The sequence below is a fragment of the Culex pipiens genome, chromosome 2, assembly GCF_016801865.2.
Source record: "Culex pipiens pallens isolate TS chromosome 2, TS_CPP_V2, whole genome shotgun sequence".
Classification (NCBI taxonomy): Eukaryota; Metazoa; Arthropoda; class Insecta; order Diptera; family Culicidae; genus Culex; species Culex pipiens.
The window spans coordinates 13,822,291-13,834,339 of NC_068938.1; positions in this window are offsets into that span (position 1 = coordinate 13,822,291).

Consider the following 12,049-nt stretch of genomic DNA (forward strand, 5'->3'; position numbering starts at 1 on the left):
TTATCCAGCATCATTGAAACACGACCGCTTATTAGGCTTAAATGGGTATATTTTCCCTATTTTTTTATTTTTTTTTTTCGATGCAAAAAGCATTTTATTTAATTCGCCATCAAGTCGGGCGTCCAATTTTACATAAAAGTACATTTGACACCAAATTTCGAAAGCATCACCATTTTAGGCTGCAAATTATTGAAAAACACGTTCTTTTTTGGCATGTTCAAAAATGGAAGGGGTCGTACCGCCCCTCAGTCTTCAGATGTCAAAAAACGGACCTCGAATTCGTGATCAGGGACACAGTTTACCCCTTAGGACAAAGTTTCACACAAATCGAAGAGGGGTCAAACTCAAAATATGTGTAATTCTGATTTACACAAGCAAACATCAGCTGTAAATAAGCTATCAACATAAAAAGAGAACCGAGAGCAGGGTTGCCAGGTTGTCAGATAAATCTGCGAATGCAAGATTTTTCAAGTGTCAGCCAGAATAAAGATTCATCCTTCTCAGTGCCAGATTTTGCCAGATTTTTCACTTCAAGCCAATTTATGATAACTTTTCAATTAAAATTAGCGAATTCAATTGAATATAAAAAAGATAGAATGAGTTTTTCTTAGAGGGAATGTTAATTCAACATTTTTGATGTTATTATACCAATTAAACCATCCCAATTATAATTTTTTTGACTTATTCATATTCTCCCTCTCCTTCACCATAGAGAACCCTAAATTGTATGCTTTCTTCTTGAGTTGAGCAAGCGAAGTCATTTTTTCAATTTTGTAGGTCAGTGTAATCTAATCAACAAAGAAATAGTTTTTAAAGTGTGAATGAACTAACAAACAAAAATGTATTATTTAGCAATAAAATGTGTTTAAAGTATATCAAAACCTCATGCCTTTGTCTTCTATGAGGTCCACCCAAACAACACGTGCAGCTCTGAACCCCAAACTCAATCTGATGGAAATTTATATGAGCGTGGCTTTTCCCAGTAGCTTCCAATTTCTTGCATACGTTTAATTTTCCTCCAATGGTCCCCCAAATGAAAAAGGATGAAATTTTTCAAAACTTGCAGTTGGGTCCACCAGCCACACACGTGTGAGTGTGTGTGTGTGTGTGCCTTCATAAAACACTCAACTGGTTAAGCCCCTCTCTCAGTCTTCTGGCGGTGCAGGCAAAGCAGACTTTATTCTTTTGCCATACAATTGTGTGGAAACTTTCGCCCAACTCTCGAGAGTGAACAGAGCAAGATTTAACTTGTAATAAAATAATGAATTTACGAGCCCAATAAAGTGTTCGCACAATTTTGCGGAAAATCCCACAATTGGCAGGTCCCGTAAAAGTCCCAGATGGGAACAACTTTTGGGCCACCCCTTCCTCTGGAAAATGAGGGGGGAAATTTGTCGCCAAATTGGGCGCGCTCGCTTTCCAATATGAGGCAGTGCTCAGTCAGCCAGTGATTCATAAAAGTTGTATGCGTTGGTGGACGCGGAAGCTCGAAAATGTGCTTTCGATTCATTTTTTTTTTTTTTTCGAAAAAGTTATGGGAAAATAATTTATTCACACAGGCATTTCAACACATTATTTCACCCCTTCCTGGGGTGAACAGCAAAGATGTGAAACTTTTTTGGGATTTTTTCCGGGCTGGTGGGGGGAATCATAAAAATGAAATTCAACTTAAATGGTTTCAATTTCAACCCGCCCCATCTTCCGCGTCGAATCATCTTTATTAATAATTTTAAATACCCTTTTGGCGATGAGTTTGCTCGTAATTTCCTCCCCACAACCCAGCATTTAAATGTTGCCATATTGTGTAAAGGCACATGAGCTCGATTTTTCGTTTTTTTTTCCTGTCGCAATTGAACCCAGTTTCGCGCTCTGCGCGAGGGCGTTGAAATATTAAATTCCCATAAATATGGGAAATTTAATTTGATTACTATAAATTATTGAAATTAAAATTAATTAAAAATATATGTTTCGAAAAATATCAATGAAAGCTCAATTATTTATTTTTCGGTGAGTAGCAATTATGTTCCCACTCCCACGCAGAGTTTCAGTTGGGATTCAGTTTCATTTCCGATCGCCAGGCAGCATTCAATCACGGAAAATATTTTGCACAATTTTACTGCTGTCCCCCATCCCCCCACACAAAATAAAGAAAAACATCACACGAAACACACACTTTACACAGAGAGATATTTCGTCCCCCCGAGGGACTGTCTGATTAATGCAATTTTTAATTTTAACTGCACAATGTGAAACACTATTTTAATTATTTTACCAACAATTACCCTGCAGCCATTTTCCCTCCACACATTTTCCCCCCAGAATTCATGTCAACCGTTTCAACAGCACAAACAAAAAAATCGAGAGCGATGCCTATCAATTTCAATATGAGCGAAAATTAAAAATTCATTAACAAATTTGATTAAAGTAATAATACCTTTGTCAGGGCTCGACTGTGTGACTGTGTTTGTGTGTGTGTTGCCGGCGGGCAATTAAACGTGGATGACATGTTTCATTCAAGCTCTGTCCGGTGTTTTTTTTTTTGTTCCATAATTAATGTGCGGCGAAGGTGCTAATTAAAACTAGTTCTGTACTCATTAAAGGCTGGCTGGGTGTTCTCCTGTGATTATCCACTCGACAGGGGAGGTGTTATTCTTTATTATGGAGCAATTCCAGCTAAAATCAGGATTTTTTCTGGTACTTTTGTACCCGACCCTCTCGAATTTCAATGAAACTTTGTAGACATGTTATCCTAGGCCTATATAAGCCATTTTAGTTTATATGGAGTCAATATTACACGAAAATAACATTTGAGAAGAGCGTAAGTTATTTAAATATTTTTGTATTTTGCAATTTAAAAATTACTGTATCTCGAAGCCGTTGCATCGTATCAAAAAGTGGTCAAAGACAAACTTGTAGGAAATTGGACGGGATTTCTGAAAAAAATACACTGAAATTAAAATACACGCAACTTCTCTGATTTTTTTTGATTTTTAAGTTTAAAACTTAAATTTGGAGGGCATGTCTCGATTTTTTTTTGTTCAACTTTTTTGAGGAAATAGCCTTAAATGTTACAAGAGACTGACGAAAAATGTATGTCTCTCTTTAAATAATACAAAAATCATTAACTAATACTGGTTTTTTTTAAGTGGTCTATACGTCAAAACTTTTAAAAACCGATAGTGGGAATTTTACATAAAAGTCTCCATTGTGATTTCTAGCATCTATTTGATAGACTTGATTTTTCAGTTTCGTAAATATTTTTACCGGAAAGCTTGACCAATTTCCCATAGCTTTGCCTTTGACAACTTTTTGATTTGACTCGTTTTAATATTTGCGTTAGCTTATTTACTATTCAAGTTTCTACCACACTGAAAAAAATCTGGAAAAAAATCTTTGAAAAGGTCCATTAAACCAAATTTCCAGTTTTTGCTTTTTGGGTGTTTTTAGAACCGCCTTGAGTCAGGGGCATTCAAAAACACCCAAAAAGCAAAAACTGAAAATTTGGTTTATTGGTCCTTTTCAAAAAAAAACTCCAGAAATGTTCTATTTTCAGTTATGAGCATTGTAATTAAATTTATATCTGTAAGCCCATACATCCAATTGAAAAGCTGTCAAAGGCAAACTTATAAGGAATTGGACGAGCTTTTTGGTAAAAATATTGACGAGACTGAAAAATTAAGTCTGTCACATTGTTATCGCCAAAAACCACAAAAATCCTATTTTGTCGATATTTTTATTTTTAAAACCGTTGTAACTTCACAAGGTTTGGACATAGGACAATGGTAAATATGGAGACTTTTAAGTAAAATTGTCTGGGAAATCGATTCCCACTATCGGTTTTTAAAAATGTTGACGTTTAGACCACTTTTCAAAAAAACCATCCTAAGTAAATGATTTTTGTATTTTATTAGGAGAAACATACCATCCTGCATTTTTCGTCAGTCTTTTTGTAACATCTTAGGCTATTTCCTCAAAAAAGTTTAACGAAAAAAAATCGTGACATCGCCTCCAAATTTAACTTTTAAGCTTAAAAATCAAAAAAAAACTCAAAGAAGTGGTGTGTATTATTATTTCAGTGTATTTTTTCAGAAAGCCCGTCCAATTTCCTACGAGTTTACCTTGAACAACTTTTTGATACGATGCAACGGCTTCGAAATACAGTAATTTTTGAATTGCAAAATACATTTTTTTAAATAGCTTGCGCCCTTATCAAATGTTATTTTCGTGTAAAATTGGTTCCATATACACAAAAATGGCTTATATAGGCCTAGGATAACATGTCTTCAAAGTTGCATTGAAATCTGAGTCGGATACAAAAGTACCAGAATAATTCCTGATTTGAGCTGGAATTGCTCTATGGTGGAAAATTATTTAATGTTTTAAAGTGTTTTGTTCAGATTTTCGTTGAAATATGATTATCGCATTCATTCTTTTTTTACTTATCAATCACATGTTTTGATTTGAGCTGAACCAAGTCAAATAAAGATTTTTCGCATGATTTATCCTTGTAAAACATATTCTGGAATGAGTCATATAATGTCTTTGTACGTATTTTAAAAAAAGTTGTATTTTTCAAATTTCGCTATTTTTTTTTGTTTACTGAGTTGACATTGAAAGTTACTGTGTTTCTTAAAAATGTTAGCCTTAGAGTGAGCAAATAAAATTGATTCGATCAAATTGCGTAAGGTTTCAAATCTTTCAAATAATCAACAGTTAATTGTCTGTTAGATTGAGTTTATTGACATTTACTAAATTTATAAAATTGTGAAGCATTTAAAAAAAAACAAGCTTGATCATAATACATAAGAAATATAAATTTTTGAACTTTTATAATTTTATTCAAAAATTTTCCTTCGGATTTCAAGATCATATCTAGAGTGTTTTTTTTTTTATTTAAAGGACCTATAAACATATGAATCACAACAGTTCAAATGACCTTTTGAAAAAAATCTAGATATGTTGAAGTGAATATTTGAAAATCAGTATCTTAATAAGAGATTTTCCGATCAATATGATGTCTTCGTTGTAGTTTATGAATAGAACTTTTTCAAAAATATAGACACGTGGAAAAGAAACTCCTTTTATACCATTTAACACTTTATTACCAAAATATGTTTGTTTAAACTGATTTAAAGGTAATATCTATCATGACAGAAAATGCTAGCCAAAGGACGCCATTATGTTACAGGACAGAAACTTTACTATTTACCTAATACATACATGAAAAAACTTTATTAAGTTGAAATTTTACGTTTACTCAAAACAAATAATTCACACTCTTATGTTATACATATTTCAAATTCTTACAATAAGGCCTTAAAAAAAATATTTTTCAGAGTTTATGTCAAACCCCCCCCCCCCCCCAAAAAAATCAGGGGGCAAAAATATTTTTTTTTCAAAAAACTTCAAAATTTCAATGAAGAAAAATCAATTGAAAACAATCGAAAATGCATTTTTCTGCATTGAAAATCATATTTAGCATGTTTGGCTGGATTAAAAATGTTTTGATTTTTTATGAAATTCCAATGCACCTTTTTTACGCAAACAATTCGTCTGTACTTCGATAAGATTGCAAAACAACTGGTGTATAATGCATTTTAAAACACTTTCAAATTCAAATGGAGTAACCATGGCTAGTAAATTCAATTTTTAAAGTTTTTAAATTTTTTCGCCCCACCCCCCTCGACTTTGGTCAGAATATTTGCAACGGCCTAATTGCGCAGTGAATATTTTTTTAAAAATTGTTCAGTTCTTATTCCTTTACTTGTGCTTGAACTTTTTCAAAATCAAACATATTTTTTCACCACAAAACACTGCAAAACTCACCGTGAAACCACAAACCAGCAGCCACCAGAGAGAAATCAAATCATCAAACGTTAAAATTTGTATTTTTGAATGTTCTCTCAACTCGTGCGCCGTCGTTTCCAGCTCGACCCATTTATCCCACAATCCGGACTCCATCATTCGACTGCTAATCAGCTTGAACAGTTCGGCGAAAGGTTGTTTGGTCGAAAATACGCTAGCCGAAATCCACCATCCAAATCGTTCGTTTAAAGTGTAAAAGTTTAGATTGGTTACGGTTTTGAACATTTTGCTGAACATTGTAGCTTCGGTACACGATATAATAGGGACACAGTTTTCATTTTGAGTGTTCATTTTTGGCAACAAACCTGGATAAATGTCTTTGAATTGCAGTACCAAATGAGAAGTAGGTTCACAAAATCCATAATCCGATTCCTCAAAACTTACTAAATCTCGCAAATGAGGCTGGTGCTTGTTGTCGTTCATGAAGCTAATCATTTTTGCTAAATAAGCTTCGCCGATAAGGAAAAACAACCACGTGAACGCAATCAAAGCAAATCTTTCCACTCTGTTCAACTTATAGTCTTTAATATTGAGGCCAAAAAAATACGCTTCTAGAACATCTTGTCTAAAGTGTCGTTTCAGCAAATGAGTGGCTAAATATGCCACAACCAAGAATGCAAAGATAATAATCCATGTTCCAACATGGAACGGAACCATCAAATGTCGAAAATAAGCTCCGATGGGGAATTCATACAGTAGAAAACAATATCCATCGAATGAAGGTAGCGGCACCTGCTCAAACTCACTTGACATGTTTTCCATTGGTATGAACGGGACTAAATTAAGGCCTCGGTTAAATACAGCGTTCAAATTCTTTTCTGGCCATTTTTCAACCCACACAATCGTTGCGTTCAGCTTGCTTGCATAAACTTTCACTAACTTATCAAAAACGCTCTCGTTTTTGTATCCAAATGGAGTTAGATAAACCAAGTGTGGATTGTCGAGAATATTCAAATTATAACCTTTGGTATCACTAGTTTTGTCACTCACTAAAAAGTCAATTGCTTCTTCAGCTGAAAAAAAATCTAGCTTTGTATTGGCAAAATAATCAATGCCCATGATTTTGAAATTGTTACAAGTACTGTAAAGAAGTAATGAATTTTCAATGCCATACGTGATGACACTTTTGAAGAAACTATGTTCAACTTCAGAAACGAGTTCTTCTTCAGTCACAACAACTAGATACCAAGCTGAACGATTCCACCACGGTCCTTTTGTTAGTGAATCCAGTAATTTTTCTAGTGGATTTGACTTGGCTAGGAAAATTACGACCAAGTCACATTTACGCTGAATTCTGTTCAAAACTTGTTCCTCATCCGTTGAAATTATAATTTTCGGAATGTTGAAACTACCACCATATTTCATGAAATTATTGAAAATAATGTCCTCAAACAAATCAGTTACCAAAAAAATTAGAGAAAGCTCAAGCTGGGCTGCTCTGAAAAGAATCAATCCTGCGATGTCATTCTCTGGCTCAAAGGGTTTTACTTTTCCGCAATTCACAATCAATAAAACTAGGTAAATCATACTGAATTCACCTGCACTTCTTTGGCCAAACTCAATTTAGGAACTAAGTTTTGACCCAGTGATGACTCTCTATTTTATAGAGAAAGTTTTACTTTGTGCTTTTATTGAAATAAACACAATGTTTAATTTGTAACCAGTTATTATGGGAGAATGTATTGAATTGAATTGTTTCGATAACATCAATTACGATAACAGAATTTATTACAATAATACATTTTTAAAAGTTGAACAACTCATAAAATTGAACGTGTTTATTGATTTAAGTTTCAAAGTTTTTTAATTTTTTGGCCTTTTTTTACTAACTAATAAAAACATCAGCAAAACGTCCCTGTCGTGCTTATCGTACGTGCATTTTGAGCCAAATCGAGTAAAGAACACCATTTGTGTAGCTCACAATGCCTCACTATTTGACATTCACAGATCCCCAAAGTTCGATTTCAATCCTAAGAAATTCAATAAAAACCAAAAAACTTCGTGCGTTGTTGTGGCTCTTCATATGAAAGAAGTTTCGACCTTGTCGTGCAATATTGACACAGCTTGAAAATATGTAATATTACCATGTTTTTTTTACTTTGTTGCTCTTTAAAATCATAAATGGAAATCAATTCAATCAGCAACCACAATCGCGCCCCTTCCAGCCCCGGTGCGTGACTCGTGCTTGCTAAAGTGTGAATTTATGGTTGGACATATTTTGATTTTTTGATAACCATAACCCAGAAAGCCATTAACCACTAACCTAATCAATTGACTTGACCAAAAGAAAAAGTGGCAACTAGGGTGGTCCAGAGATCTCATTTTTTTCAAATCTATAATTTTTTGAGAAATATTTTATAATGTTGGATCTTAAGCCAATTGAAAAAGCTTGAATTTTCGTGAAAAAAAAAGTTGGTCCGTCGGAATATTGAAATATTTAAAAAAATATTATTTGCATTGAAAATTTTTTTTTTTTAGATAAAATTCAATGTTTGCATATTTTGGGATGAAATATAAAAGAAAATATTTAATTTTAAATACGAACAATTATTTAAAATTTTAATTTACATTATTTGTGGGCTAAACATGTTTTTATTCATAATTTTAGAATGTGTGTCATAATTTTAAGCATAGATATCTAAAAATAGACACGGATAGACACGGAGATATTTTCAGGGAATGTAGTTGAGAGTGTGTACTTTCAGGTGCATTGTTCGGGTTTGCGCCAAAATGCGCCATTTTGAAAACATAGCAACTTGAAAATAGGCTCGAAACCACATAAAAATGGTTATAACTCATCAATAAAGGCTCAAAACATTTTGCTGTCTTCGGAAAAGATGTGTAATTTTATGTCATAAACAACTCTTCAGAACATAGTAGGCCGCTAAAATGCTAACATTTTGAGTTATCACCAAAAAAGTGCTTTTTTGGAACATTTTTTCAAAAATGGCGCATATCTCGAGTAGATTTAGAGCTACAAATTTGGTGCCTTCGACAAACTTTCATAAAATTTTCTCCTCTACAACTTTGCGGAAGACACCAAAGCCCTACAATGTCATCCAACAAAGTTAGTTTGTGGTTGACACCCTGGAAGGTCGTCACCCTGTATGTCAATAACTTCAAAAGATAGCCCTTATCAAGTACAACAACTCTTCCCAAGACACCATTTGGCTAGGACGTCAAATAAAGGAGTTATCAATTTATTCCACTTAATTTTGCCATTCCGAACACTGTGGCATTGGAAAGAAGAACTCTTAAAATTTCAGAAAATTTTAGGGTTGGAAGTTTAAATTGTTTTATGTGAGTACTTTTTGATTGCAAATTTGATTTTACATCGAAAAATGAAGTTGAAAATTTTTTGCGACCAATTTTTCCATTTTTTGAAAAAATCAGTATTGATTCAAAAATTCAAAACTCGCTCAAAGATTTTTTGCACAACCTGGAAATTTCTGAAAAGTTGGCATTTGATGTCCTCTAAAACATATCAAAAAATAAAAAAACCGTGCATCATTTTTTTCAGTGTAGTCCATATCCATACCTACAACTTTGCCGAAGACACCAAATCGATCAAAAAATTCATTCAAAAGATAATTTTTTTTTAAATTTTCATACATCATTTTTGTATGGCCAGCTGCCAAATTTGTATGGACAATTATATGAACAAACTAATGATGCAAAATGGCTTCTTTGGGCATACCGAAGGCACCAAAAAAGTTTCAGTCGGATTAAAAAATACAAAAATTAAAATTTAAGAAAAAAGACAGATTTCGTAGAGAATTGCTCTAAGGTTAAATAACTCCAAAAATTGCCTCTTTTTTTCAACCATCCAAATCAAAAAATGCTTGTAATATTAAAACGGTGCACTTTAGGCTGGTAATTTTTTTATTAAAATCATGAGGCATTGTGAGCTGCACCAAATTGTGTTCTGTTTTGATCAAATTAACGTAATTCTTCTTGCACAAAAATGAAATGAAATAAAACAGCAAAGTAAATTTCCCGGGAAACAGGAAATATATTTTTTCGTTAAATTCCGGGAATTCCCAGGACGGAAAATTGGACGTTCTACCGCGACGAAATAGTTAAAACCATAATCTACAACCAAAGCGATCAGAAATTTCCTTTCTAGATACACATTTAGAAATATGCACTCAGGAGACTTTTGTGGAAAAAATAATGATGCAAAATGTCTTCTTTTAACTCATGCACGAAGTTAAAGTCAGATAACAAAAGTGTAATGAAAAGTCGATTTGCGAAAACGCAGAATCTTTCATGGCAGAAATGTTCCACAATTAAAAAAAAATCATCTGAGGTCATTGTAGCAAGCTTGAACAAAATTACCCTTTACCGTAACTTGGACCACCCTACTGGTCACTCGTCGGAAAGTGTAAAAATTTGCAACCCAAGTTGCTACTAATGTTTATTCCATCCGGAAATCGACCGCGACCACCAAGGTGGAAGGAATTGAAACCGTCTCGCCGACGCAGGGCAACGCTCGAATGCCCTGGTCTCTTAAAGCTTCCACCAGCGCCACCTTTATAGAGTGTGTTGGCATAATTGTTTCGTCGATATCAGCTGGCAGATCTTAATCAAATGCGTACCTAAATGGAATTGCTATGTTAAAGATGCTTTTAGGTGCTTTAAAGGCCCTGCTGGGTTGGCCTAGTGCCTAGTCAATTAGCAGCGGGAAGAAAAGTGTTGTGAACAGCTCCTCCCCGCCGGGGGTGTCTAGCAGTTGGCAGACTTTATCAACCAGATCTCTCGTTCCTTGCAGAGAAACGGAGGGTTATGATGGAGCTCTTGACGTGTGCCTCCGGAGCGTGTAAAGTGCTACCGTGTTGCGCAGAATAGTTTTCAAGTTCACAGCAGAGCTGCTTTAGATCTTCACCTCACTTGGCTTTAATGGCAGGGGGATGGTGGAAATCGCTTAAAAGTAAATACTGCTGCTCCACGTGTTGAGCAGACACACGTGGAGTAGCGCATCCAGGGTGGAAAGGGTTGTACCATAATCATCGCCCATCATCATCGTCGTCGTTGGTCGTCACTTGGTCTCGTTTGTCACCGGCAGCATGAGCAGGAGCAGCACAAAAGACAAATTTCATCACACTCAAATTCACATAAATCTACCCCCTTTGGAGGAACGGTGTGTGTGTCGTTAGCCAAGATATTCAAGTCAACAGGATAGGGCTCCACATGAGCCACGTGTTGTCTCCCCTTTTGGGGAGATGGAAGTTGATGACCAGTCAGGGTTTTGTTAAAGGGATTTGCCTTAAGAAAGGGATCTAGGAGAGGTCGGCGGTTGGTGTCTTTCGAAGCAGTTAACCCATAACTCGTCACTTAAGAGGCAGTCAATGGGCAAGTGTTGGTGGAAATTAAGTCGCTGATTAAATGTTTTTTTTTTGCTTAAAAGTGACTAATCACTTACATAGTTTTTTTTCTGTTAAAGGTTATTCCATGCCTCAGATGTGTATAGTACCTTTACACAAGTACGATCTCAAGTTTAATGATAAAGAACTATCATAACCATCAACACTATCATGTAACAGCTTCATGGAACATCTTTTTAAGGACTCAATGTATCCCTCTGGCAACTTCCCATTCTTCTCTTTGCACAGCATCTTTACGACCTGGCTGCGGTTACGTTGTAACACTTATCTCCTATTCTGTTCTTCGCTCTGGAACGCTCAGGATTTAATGGAGTATTGATGGAGTGCTCTCGTCTTCATGTGCTTGTAGTGCAATCGTTGCTCCGGATCGCAGGTGTTAATTAGTGCTAGTTAATTATTCGTAAATTCAATTAAACACTGGCAAATGGATTCACTGCAGACTCGGGTTGAGTTGATAACCATGTCAAAGAGATTTGTAGCTCGTTTTTCCCTTCTTGTTGCAAGAACTAGAATAGGGTTTCATTGTTTTCTGAAGCAGTATTGAACAGCACAATTTTTTGTAATTTTGAATCATATTGTCAAATCTTCTAACTTTAAAAAAGTTGCAAACTCACTATTTAAATGTAATCTCAATTCTGTTGCCTAAAGTATCACCCTAATGGGACCATCCCAGATCGCTTTTACAGGCCCCCAATTTCTATTTCGGGGCTCTAGCATCGTACATATTTTATTCATCACTCATTCGTCATGAACGCGTTCTGCCATCGTCGTTTTAAGTGCAGTTCGTTCTAAAATTTATA